This window comes from Strigops habroptila, chromosome 8, assembly GCF_004027225.2.
Source record: "Strigops habroptila isolate Jane chromosome 8, bStrHab1.2.pri, whole genome shotgun sequence".
Taxonomy (NCBI): Eukaryota; Metazoa; Chordata; class Aves; order Psittaciformes; family Psittacidae; genus Strigops; species Strigops habroptila.
The window spans coordinates 1,764,117-1,776,719 of record NC_044284.2 but is presented as its reverse complement, the minus strand read 5'-3'; the positions used below and the strand labels follow the sequence as shown (position 1 = coordinate 1,776,719).

Below are 12,603 nucleotides of genomic sequence, written 5' to 3'. Positions count from 1 at the left end.
AGTCTATTATCAAAGTACTAATGACAGCACTACAAAAGAAAACCATAGCAACTGATGGGAGCTATATGCTAGCCTCATCAAAAGCAAAGCCAACTTGGTAGGCACGTTTACCAGAGAAATCTTGGTTTTAATAGTAAAAGCAAAACTAGACTAGGTTTACCTTGTCTGATTTTGTAGTGTGAACACTTTTCTGCTCCCTAGCACACGTGTAACACATAACATTCCCAGAGGCCTGTCTCTTTGCTTGCTTAGAGATGACAATTTACAAGTGACGTGAGTTGTTTCACTGTGTAAGAGCACATATTAATTTTATATTAACAGACATCTTTGTCATAAATTGTGACCACAACGGATCATAATCCAATTAAAATTTTATTAATTATAGCAAGTAGAATATGAGCAAAAACAGCGCTGGACGACAGGGGAGTCTGCGCTCCGCCACTGCCGTGCTGAGCAGTTCAAACAGTCCCTTTTTATACATCTTTACTTCCGTGTTCATGAAGTAGTGGAGGTACTCTGCGCATGCTTCAGTTGTTGTTAGGGGGTCGTTTTCTACCTCCTGGTGGTCGTTGAGGCCGAAATAAGAAGTCTTTCTCCTTTATCCCATAGTTGACCCCTCATTCACATGTCCTTATCTGGGGTTGTTTGTCCTGTTTCTGTCGGTTCCTGGAAGTCTGGCGGTTATCTCGCGATTGTGGTTATCTTATCTTACTCAAGCAGTGTCCGAGTTTCTGTCTGCATAAGCGATTTCACATCTTTGTTGCCTAACCTTTACATTGAGCTTAACATAAATCTTAATAAACAATATCCTAGTCCATAGTTTTTCACAATCCCCCCTTTTTCTTTTTATCCTATTATTGTTTATTAGACGTTACTTTCATTTTCGGCACTGCGAACAAACCTTTTTCCACAATCCCAATATTTATCATAACACTCACAAGGTAATACCTCACAATTACAAAAGGCATAGTTCTCACGTGGCATAATGTATTCACAGCAATCTTCATCTTCATTAATAGATACACTCTTATATTTTGCCCCAGACCTCGTAGTTAAAATAAGCAGTTTAGCTATGTCAAACCATTCTTTAATAAAGTGTATTTTATGTTTGTTATTGTCTAGTTCATAGGTTTATGAGGGTTTCCATTTGCTTGGGTTATTATCAATAACAAAACTAACGGTATACCAGAAAAAAAAAGGGTGTCTGTTAATTTTGCCAATTTAAGTATATTTTTACCAGTCCTGGGGAAGTTCGGCCATTGCTGCTTTTGTGTCCCATCGTTCTGGTTCTTTTCTCCACAGTTTGTTCCTCCTCTGCCTCGCCCGTCGACTCGGTTGCTTCGAGCCACGGGGTGTACCATCTTCTCGGCAGCAAGGGAATTCTTCAGGAGAACAGCTGTTTCGGGCTTTCTGCCTGTTTATATAGGCTTCCCACTTTGCAGCTTTAACTAATGGGGCAAAGTAAGACACGGTCAGTACTTCCCTTCTGCATTTTATAACCAAAATTTCAGCTACAAAGGGGACTGGTTCGTTGGAGTGGTAGCAATAATATCGAGGGTTTATTCCTTTGGCAAAAATTTCCCACCACTCATGGGATTCCCGAATAATTTTTTTTGTTTAGACTCTAATTGTTTTAATTTCCACTCAGTGAGAGTTCTTTGGATTTTCCAACACTGTGTGCAAACTCCTATTGGAGGGTATCCACATTCACAATGTGTCTACCATTTATCCTGGCATACCTTACACCTAAAACAAGCAAATGGATAACAATTGCAGTTCAAATCATTACACCCACCTAATTCGTATATCTAGAGTGCATATATTATTTACATCAACATATCTTCTATATTTAATATTGTGAGGTTGCATAAGTTTAGCAATTTCCTTCAACACACTTTGTACGCTTCCATATATAATAGAAAAAAAGAGAAATAATTATAGCAAATATAAACAGCAATACACACTTTATACCGAAAGGTAATGCGGCAAAATAATCAAATAAAGTCTTTATCATTACGTTATCTTTTCAGGGTTATCTTGGTGTCACCTGGAGTACTGATTACTTTCCAGTGGGGTCTCGTCACTGGGCCTTTAATGCGACTGGCATGAGTCCATCCACGCTCCGCAGTTCGGACAGCTGTTTCTGTTGTAAGCAAAACAAGATAAGGTCCCTCCCAATTGGGTTTTAGGGTTTCTTCCTTCCACACTTTAATCAATATCCAATCCCCAGGTTTAACATTATGAATTTTTAAGTCCAACGGGGGTCGTTGTACAATCAGTCCATGTTCCCAAAGCTTGTTACGATGTTCTGCTAATTGTGAAACATATTCATTAATCACACGGTCTCGAATTAAAACATTTGTTTGTGGACTTTCAATTCTATAAGACATTCCATACACCATTTCAAACGCTGATATTCCTACATCTGCTCGGGGTCTGGTTCTGAGAATTAATAGTGCCATGGGTAGGCACTTAATCCATGATAATTTGGTTTCTATCATTAATTTAGTCAAAATAGTTTTGATTTCTCCATTTATCCTTTCAACTTTTCCCGAACTTTGTGGATGCCATGGTGTATGGTATTCCCACTTAATCCCCAAGCTTTCAGCTAGATCTTTAACAATTTTTGACACAAAGTGTCTTGTGCTAACAATCGATCAATTTCTGGTTTTAATCCCCTCCGTCCTTCTAGGGATATGGGATATTGCCTTACCCTCACAGGTATGTGGGGTTCGGAAAGTTGGATTTTAATCGGTGGGATTTTCAGTCTACTAATTGTGTCCGGAGAGTACCAGACATCGGGGTTAATTTGTTTTTGATCATCCACGGTTAAAGGATAAGCAGACACTGTTAGCTCCTGATTTTTCACTTTAATTTCTAATTGCAATTCAACAATTAAATCTCGTCCTAACAGATTAAATTCTGCTTCAGGGACGAGCAAGAGTTCACCCATTCCAAATTTATTTTCAGTTTCGAATACCACATTTTTGATTTTGCTTACTTTAAAGGGTTCTCCTTTTGCCCCAATTACTTGTACCTTTTCAGGGGAAACTTTACATCCCTCAGGTATTTGCTTAATAGTTGATTTCTCAGCCCCAGTGTCTACTAAAAAGGTGAACTCTTGTTTATGGGGACCTATTTTTAATTTTATCAAGGGCTCATGATGACTCCGGTCCCCTAAGATATAGAGCCCCTGACTCTCCTATTCCGTTTTCAATATTCCCTCATCCCTGATCCTTTCTCTGCAATTCTTCTTTATATGTCCCTTCTTTCCACAGTAAAAACAACATCTCTGCTCCTTCTTTACTATTACGTTCCCTTGTTTCGTTCCAGCAGATCTGTGTTCACCAGTTCGTCCTTTGCGATCCTCTCTGACCGCTGCTACCATCATTTTTACTTGTCGCTTGCTGCTCTCTTCTTCCCGCCTTACGTAGACTTTCTGAGCTTCCCTCAATAATTCATCCAACCCTCTATTCTGCCAGTCTTCTAACTTTTCAATCTTCTTTCTAATGTCTTCCCATGATTTTGCCACAAACTGAGTTTTGAGGAGCGCTTGCCCTAAAGGGTCGTCTGGATTTACCCCAGAGTACAGCTGAAGGGCTTTCCTCAGTCGTTCCAGCCACTCAGTAGGGCTTTCATCTTTCTTTTGCATTTCATTAAATGCTTTATTGATATTCTGGCCACGGGGTACTGCTTCTCTAATTCCCTGAATTACTATAGTTCTCAGGTCCTGCATATGAGTTCTATGCATCGGATCCTGATTATCCCAATTAGGTCTTTGAAGTGGCCATTTAATATCTGCTTGGGGTCCCTGGGCATGTTGAGCATCCCACAGTCTCATTCCTGCTCGTCTAATCATATCTCTTTCCTCGGTAGTAAATAATTGACCAAGGATAGATTGCATCTCATCCCAAGTATAAAGGTTTGGTCCCAAAAATTGATTTAATCTTTCTGCCACTCCCAGTGGGTCCTCAATTAAGTTTCCCATTTCAGTTCTTTTAAAATCTCGTAGGTCAGCCGAGTTTAGGGGTACGGAAATATATCCGATCACAGGTTGAGGTCCCCCCATGGGTATTTCCCTTAGGGGGTACATCTGAGCTGCCCCTTTTTGACTTCTAGTTACGCGTCTAGGAAGAGGGGGAGACCCTTGTTCCGACTCTGGTGGGGGAGTGGGCGCTCTGGGGACTTCTGTGGGAGCAGGAGGAGGAATGTAAGGAGGGGGGGTTAGAAGGGTTTCGTCTAACTCTTCCTTCTTTTTCTTTTGTTTAGTTTTTATTTCATTCAGCGGATAAAGTCTAGCTCTCGGTCTTTCTAGCCACACTTCCGCATATTGACTCTCCTCCGGGTTAAGGGGATTTTTATTATTAACCCAGAGGTTTAATTGCTGTCTTACCCAATCTTCTTCTGACCCATAGACTGGCCAAAAGACATTTTTAGAAATCTTCTTCCCTCCCCATATCTTAGTACAATATTCTATCATTTTTTGCTTATCTTTCCCTAGGGTTCCAGGGGAATATCTCCAATTGTCTAAGATATATGCCAGAGGGGTATTTTTAGGTACAGTGTGTACCCTCCCCATGGGAGTCGAAGGCTTGCTGCCCTTCGCCCCCATCTTCTGGATTATCCACAAACACACACTCACTCGCTCCCCTTATTCCTGGCCCAGTCCCTCGCGGGAGGTGGGAAACGCAGTACTAAAGGGTCCACACTCGCTTGGTTCAGTATATCGAACCTCTCGTTCGTTATAATCCAGGATACCCAATCCCGCCCGAACGGCGAACCCGCGAACAACTTCGCAGTATACTTACGCGTCCTGCGTCTTCGTCCGGACTCCCGTGCACAGAATTTTATGGGATTTTACCGGTCCTTTTTTGCTCAATATCCTAGAATTTAGGTTCGTCGGTAAGGTTGGAGTGAGCTGTTGGTCGCGGGGCCGCGAAATGTCGCGGGGCGCCTCCCCGGAGGACCAAAGCCCACCGTTCCTTATCCGAGTCACGGCACCAGAAATTGTCATAAATTGTGACCACAACGGATCATAATCCAATTAAAATTTTATTAATTATAGCAAGTAGAATATGAGCAAAAACAGCGCTGGACGACAGGGGAGTCTGCGCTCCGCCACTGCCGTGCTGAGCAGTTCAAACAGTCCCTTTTTATACATCTTTACTTCCGTGTTCATGAAGTAGTGGAGGTACTCTGCGCATGCTTCAGTTGTTGTTAGGGGGTCGTTTTCTACCTCCTGGTGGTCGTTGAGGCCGAAATAAGAAGTCTTTCTCCTTTATCCCATAGTTGACCCCTCATTCACATGTCCTTATCTGGGGTTGTTTGTCCTGTTTCTGTCGGTTCCTGGAAGTCTGGCGGTTATCTCGCGATTGTGGTTATCTTATCTTACTCAAGCAGTGTCCGAGTTTCTGTCTGCATAAGCGATTTCACATCTTTGTTGCCTAACCTTTACATTGAGCTTAACATAAATCTTAATAAACAATATCCTAGTCCATAGTTTTTCACATCTTCCTATTTGGTTCTTATAGTACACAAAAATGAATATTTTATTTTTCATGTTATTTAAATAATAATATTACAGCCTTCTAATATTAAAATAATTTTCTAAGAGAGGCCGCTGTCTTCTTCAGGTCTTTACAGACCACAACTATAACTTGGGTTTTATGACAGGCATCAACATGAGCAGACACAGGTAATTAACTTGAATATCTTAAGATAAGCAAGGAAATACTGCTGGAGAGACACTGTTTTATGGTGCTTTACATTGCATAAATAATTGCTGTAAGATAATACAGTGCTTGGGCTGGAAATTAAGTAGAAGCCTCCAAAGCACTAACCACTACATCTTTTGTATTGTAGCTTCCAGCAAATAGGGCAAAAAGAACAAAAACTTGACCATGTTTTCTGTGGGGCAGCTCAAGAAAATCTCTTCCCTACCTTGCCACAGAGCTGACTTTTACCCAGGACCTACACATGGCATAGAAGAAATCTGATTTCCACTTATAGGTGTCAGATGTGGCTGTAGCCCCCAGCTGTTGGTATCAGATGATGGATAAAGACAATCTCCAACCTTGGTTGTTGGCTGGAGAGCTGAAGCTTAGATAATATGAATGACTTGTAGGACATCCCTATGCCCTTGCTGAACTACTAGGCTGATAGCAAACTGGTCATCTGTCTTGGACTGTTTTGAGCCTTATTTTACCACTTCAGAAACAGCTACCTTTACAATCAGCAACAGTTATTACCTTCTTGGCAAGGGGGAAATGAATAGGAGGAATTAATTCCTACCCAAGGTCCTTGCAAAATATGGGCAAGGCGTTAATTCACTGCCACTGTAGCCTAAGGTAGCAATTGTCAATAGGACAAACAGGCTGCATCATCATTTTCTCTCTAATTTAATCAAGGTCATATTAGATTGCTACAGCAAATCAAGCAGAGTCAATTTGACAAAAAATAAATCTGAGCTAAACCAGTTTCCTTCTGGAAATTAACCCTTTATCACAAACGTTATCCATCGATGCAGACCATCTTATTGCCACTGAAAATGACTACTGCTATATGACGCTGCGCTTTAATAAAATAAATCCTCTTCCAGCAAATAAACCAAGATTACATTATCTAATCTCATGCCTGAATTCGTAGATTTTGATCAGATTCGAAACTTGATTTCTTGCTTTTTTTATGTTGTCTCCAAAACTATTGCTTCTACCTTTCTCTTTACCTACCACTAGCCCCAAAATACCAGTTGACCTTACGATACCTTTTCTAGACAAATGTCTTGCATACACAATGCTATCACTTCTCTGGTCTAATCACTTCTATTGTTCTACATAGAATTATAGAATCAACTGGGTTGGAAAAGACCAAGCCCAACCTTTATCCCAGCAGTGCCAAGTCCACCACCAATCATATCACTGAGGGCCTCCTGTTTGGTCATTTTAGGGGTTTTAATTGGGGTTTTTTTGGTGTTTGGGTTTTGGGTTTGTTGTGGGTTTTGTTTGCCCCCCCCCTACATATATTACATTTAAGTCTCACACAGAAAACCAACAACTTTCATGGAACCCTGAAATGTATGCCTCACAAAAACGTGCTGTATTATGCTGGGTGCTATTTCTCTCGTGCAAGGTTAGATCGCAAGTAAAAAGAACAAAACAAAACCAACCAACCAGAATCAATAACCAAAAAAAAAGGTAGAAGTTTTCGTGTTTTCTTGATGGTGTTTGGTTTTGGGGGGTTTTTTGTTTGGTTTGATGGGGGTTTTTTGCTTGTTTGTTGTACGATTATATTCAGCCGAACTCCTTCCACATATCTGTACCAATTATCCCTTTTTTCATTGCAGCAGCTACACGTGCAAGTTTTTACTTGAAGTGCATCATAATTTATTGTTAGAGCAACTTTTGGCTAAGCTGCATGACACCTTCCTGCAGAATGCCTGGTGGACTACAGCCACCACAGCCGGGTAGGAAAGTGTGATCTCCACCTGCCTGGGATGCATGGAGATGGGGAGGGAGGGGCACAGATATAGTCCTTTTAGCCCACACAGCAAACTCCTGCTTCAAACATTCCCAAAACTTGAAGGATCCCTCCCCCGTGCCTCATAACACCTACATCAAGAGCTTCTATAGCCAAAACAGGGGTTTTTTTAAGCTTGTCAAATACTGACAATGACATCATATATAGATGCAGACTTGTCATTTCACACCTATTGCAGAGAGAACCTATAGCACTGTCACTGGATAGAAAAGGATTTAAAAGGCCTTTTTATTTTTTATCCTTTCTCAATCACAGAAGAAATTAATCCTCACCATATAAAACTATTGTAAATACCAAAGTCAATGGAGCTATGACAATTAAGATTGACTAAGGAGCTCCCCCCTACACACACACAGCCCAGACCTGCAGTTGAACCACGTTGTAACAGACTGGCTGGCCCATCTGTTTGTTACGCTTGTTTGTTATTCTCCCATCATATACTTAAACTGTCAGCACTGGGTTTGGGTTCTATGCTTTGCAAGTACATACCAGCCATTTAAAGATGATGAGCTCCCCCCATTAAAGCCATGGTAACACAATTTCCCTTGGAGCTGATTTTGCACTGCTTGAGTAATGTGACACTGAGCAAGTACTACTTGCTGCAGATGTAGGTTGTGATCTTGTGAGGGGCAAGCCTTGGTATCAGCAGGATTAATGTGAAAGGATGCAGGCTGTGGCGGGGAGACAGAGCTGGCTTTGCTTCTTCTAGTGAGACTGGTTTTCCTCTTAAGTTTCCACCTCCATCTCCTACTACTTCCCTAGAACAAAATGAAGAGGGGACTAGTAAACTACAAATATTTATGACTAGGTGGAACCTCAAAGTATTTTGGAATAGGGATAATACACTTGGGAAAAAACTAATGTAAGTTCTATACAGAACTGAAATTTTTGGTAAGCTATGTCATAGGGTTGTTGGGTTTTTTCCTTTAACGTTGAAATAAAACACTCGAACCCCGAAATGCATAGAGCCCCTTTGGCCAAAACATATTTGCTTGGAGGAGAACACAGTTTGCCATTTAAAATTCCTACAACTTCACTTATTTTTTAACATACAATTTCGGGCTCTATCTGCAGATTGTGATTTTCAATTTCAAAATCAGTTCTTTTTCCTATCGACTATAAGATGTTGTATTTTACCACCCACATACTGTAATGAACCACTAGTGGAAGATTTGAGAATCTGTATAGCGATGAATTTGTCATTCCCTTCTGCTCATGGTTGAAGGGATTTATTCTCTTTATTAATTTTTTTCAAAGCATATCTGACATTGCAGAAAGTCTGGCTAGGTGTTTGATGATAATTAGCTAGAAAATTAGCCTGCTAGAAATGTTACTCATCAAAATACCATTGAGTCCTAGGAAGATTGCAAACCTTTGGTGGAAAGTTTCCCAGAGACAGATGACTTGGTTGCATCAGGTTAAATTACATCAAGTATTGATTAACGTCTCTCTCGATTAACTGTTGCCAATCAAAAGATAAACCAGACTGTTCATATGCCTGTCATTTTAAGGGATCATTTAGGGACAGATTCTCAACTACATTAGGGGTCAGTTGTACTACTTCATAGGAGCCCAGAGAGGCTGCTGAGGTAATGGTTGCTGACGATTCTACCACTAGCACAGTGCCCTCAGCTGTGCCTTGCCTCCTTCGTAGCAGGAAAGGAGCATTCATCATAGCAGCCTTCCAGTGTCTGAAGGGGGCTACAAGGATGCTGGGGAGGGACTCTTCATCAGGGACTGGAGCGATAGGACAAGGGGTGATGGGTTCAAACTGAACCAGGGGAAGTTCAGGTTAGATCTAAGACAGAAGCTCTTCCCTGCGAGGGTGCTGAGGCGCTGGCACAGACTTTTCCCAGAGAAGCTGTGGCTGCCCCATCCCTGGCAGTGTTCAAGGCCAGGTTGGACACAGGGGCTTGGAGCAACCTGCTCTAGTGGAAGGTGTCCCTGCCCGTGGCAGGGGCTGGGAACTGGATGATTTTAAGGTTCTTTCCAACCCAAACCATTCTATGAGGCAAAGTAGGATATTTATACACAAGCTCAGCATCAGGGAAATGAAGATTAAAGCTTCTTCTGCAACTTTTCTGGACAGCAGCATGTGCTTTGCATTCTCTAGTTTAAATACATCTAGTTTAGAAAGTACCTAATTTATCTCTATCAAAAAATTCTATGTCTGCCAACATCATTATTTGGTGTTTGGTTTACTGAAGGTCATTCATTATTTGTGATAATCTGTTGTTTGCAAAAGTCAGTGCATGTGCATAAATCAAGGCATTCATTGATGGCGCTTTGAGGGGTTCATTTTGCCCAGTCACCTACAGTTAGCTGCAGCAAAGCTTTGTGTCTCCCAATGAAGAAGTTTTTAGGCACCCCAACCGAAGGGGCAAATAGTTTCTTCTCAGATGGGAAAGCTGTTGCATATGGCATAAGCCCACCAAGATGCCCCCTTGCATTAAGATGATTTGAACCATCCTTTGGATCACTCTAGATAGCCTTTGACTAAACAAGCAGCCAGGTGCCACCAACTTCAAGGAATGTTTGAAAGGATGTGGTGTATGAAAAGAGTTCAAAACACCACCAAGAGCAGCCATAGCTATATCACAAATGGTTCCTGTTAAGTAACCACTGAAACAGTTAGAAGGAAGGGTGCATCTCTGAACTTCAGAGCAACTACAGTGGAGTTTTACAACCCAAAGTACAGTTTTAGCCAACAATTTCAATACAAGTAATAGCAACACATGCTCCTTACAACACTCTTCCAGAAAGCCTGTGCACCCAGGGCTGTGACCAGCAAGCCCAAGGTGCTGACAGAAGCCTGCTCAGGGAGCAGAGGAAGCTGTACACACAGTCGAAGCTGAACTCTTATCACATAGTTTCCCAAAAAGAGACCTTTAAACCTGCTGCAAAGTCATAAACAGACTCTGGACCCATTTCTGTTACTGGTAACTTCCCTGAAGACAGAATCAATTCGTTTCCTTGTTTTGATTATACGGAACAGTATGTGTAGTTTCATCCCAATGTGTATCTGAAGTTCATCATATCTAAACTTCAAGGATTTGCATTTCTTCCATAAAATAGTGATACCAGATAGAAAAGTGAAGAAAAGTACTCAAAATACAAGTCTGTTTGGGCCAAGTTTTACTGTTAGAACACCTTGATTCCTGCTTGAGGAGCTGAGCATCTGAAGTTCCTACAATGCAGATATCACTTCTGTTATCAATATATAATCCACAGGAGGGTTTGCGGGTTTGGGGTTTTTTTTCCATCTTTATAGTTTTATAAATGAATTGAACCTCCTGTTCAGAACACAGATATCCTAAATCAAACTATTTAGTCACAGGATACATCAGCAACATTAAGCCATTACATCTACTTGTGCTCTTCATACCTCCCCACTAACTGAACCGTAGGATGTTTTGCAAAGAGAGAAGTGTGGGAGAATGTATAAATAACCAGAGCGTGCCTTATGCTTTTCTTCTCAACTCTCTTCCAACTCTTTGCTACAGGCTGTCACGCCTCCTCTTTCTCTTTCCACTCTGCTTTTACTATCTCGGAAAGTTAGTCAGACCTTTTTTGAAGTGCCACAAACATACTGCTGGGGCTGCACGTGCTGCTTTGGTCTAAGCTTCTTCCTGCAATACACTTGTCCCCTTGTTTTGTTACCCTTTCTCCTTGTCTCCATTCTGCCGCCTGTTCTTCATCCTTTTTTCTCACTTGCCCTTTTTACCGTGTGGAGCTTTTGCTTTTAACTCTGCCACAGCATCAGGAGCCTCTTTTTTCCTTATTCCTCTGTGATGAACAGTTTACATTTGAGTATAAACTCAATCAAGTTTTGTTCACTTTTAAGCAGACTGTGGCTGCTTTTGTAGCACTTATTTTAGTAAATAATGGGTCTGCAGGACACAAAACCGACTTTGAAACCAAAGTCAATCTTAAGATGCTAAGGAGAAGAGTCACCTTCTGTCTGATTGATCCTGAGTCTTAGGGGACGGTCTACATCTGCTGTGAGTTGGAATTATCCTCCTGCTTGGAGGAAAGCCAGAGCACTGGAAAAGAGGAGGAAAAAAAGGAAAAAATCACAACCAAACATCCTTTTGATAAAGATGCTTTGAAATTAATGAAGTGAATTAATGAAATCACTCCAACAGCAATGCAGGATGCATCGTGGTCCTTTCCACCCAGTTATCTCTTCAGTTGTTTCACAGTTTCCAGGTAAATACGGAAAAAGGGAACTATTTTTAATAGAGGAAATATTTTTTCTTTCCCCATCTCTGTGAGTGAGCATTAGGAAGTATTTCTTCCAAATCACATTATGTTGCATTTCACCTCACATTAGCTTGAGTGCTGCACCAGGGTGTGAAGATAACATAGTGTAACATACCATGGACTTCTTTTGCTCCATAAGGAATTACAATACCATGGACTTCTTTTGCTCCATAAAGAATTACAATACATGCTAAACTGTTGTTAAAAACATAGGAATTTGAGCATCTGTAGGACTTTCTTCCTTGTGATTGGAATGCCTTAAGATGGTTCTTATTATTACATGTTCTGAAAAGAATGAACTAATCCTTTATTAAAAGAAGGGTAAAGAGGAAAGCTAAAATGATTAGAATGTAAAGTTAAGCATCCAGCAGCTCAGCAGTCAAAAGTCAGCCTGTCTCTAGCAAAATCAGTGCAAATCAATACTGATTAAGACTTTGGCCCAATATTGACAGGCAAACCCAGCGAATAAATCCAAAAGGCAGATTCATCAAAGGGACTTTCAGATACAAAGTATAATCTTCATAAGTTAAAAAGGAGAATAACTATAACACATGGGCATAGGCATACAGGGATACTGTTTGGTACAAAAAAAGAGCAGGTGACTGCTTTCTAGTTCCTCAAAAAATATAGCAGTGCAAGTACTAGTGAAGCGAGAAGGGAAGTATTTCTTTCTTATGACCTCTATGTAACATGCACCATAGAGATCATGCATTCTCATTCATCATCACTATGCTCTGATCAAAGGTACCAGGAAAGTTGAAAAAAGTTAAATCCCAGCCTCCTTAAAACAGTTGCAAAACTCAC

General features: G+C 40.9%; 2 long non-coding RNA genes across 3 annotated transcripts in view; both read right to left on the bottom strand.

Annotated features, from left to right (window-relative positions):
• Positions 1–1,947: 1,947 nt before the first annotated feature.
• On the bottom strand, positions 1,948–5,077 carry LOC115611386. The gene is made up of 2 exons (XR_003992562.1): positions 4,809–5,077; positions 1,948–2,143 (listed from the first exon to the last, which is right to left on the bottom strand). It is a non-coding gene; the product is annotated as an uncharacterized LOC115611386 (long non-coding RNA).
• A 2,683-nt stretch (positions 5,078–7,760) lies between these two features.
• LOC115611383 overlaps positions 7,761–12,603 on the bottom strand; it is a 55,028-nt gene continuing 50,185 nt past the window's right edge. For both annotated transcript variants that reach the window (XR_003992556.1, XR_003992559.1), the window contains exon 6: positions 7,761–11,579. This is a non-coding gene — a long non-coding RNA (uncharacterized LOC115611383). The remainder of the gene's footprint in view (positions 11,580–12,603) is intronic.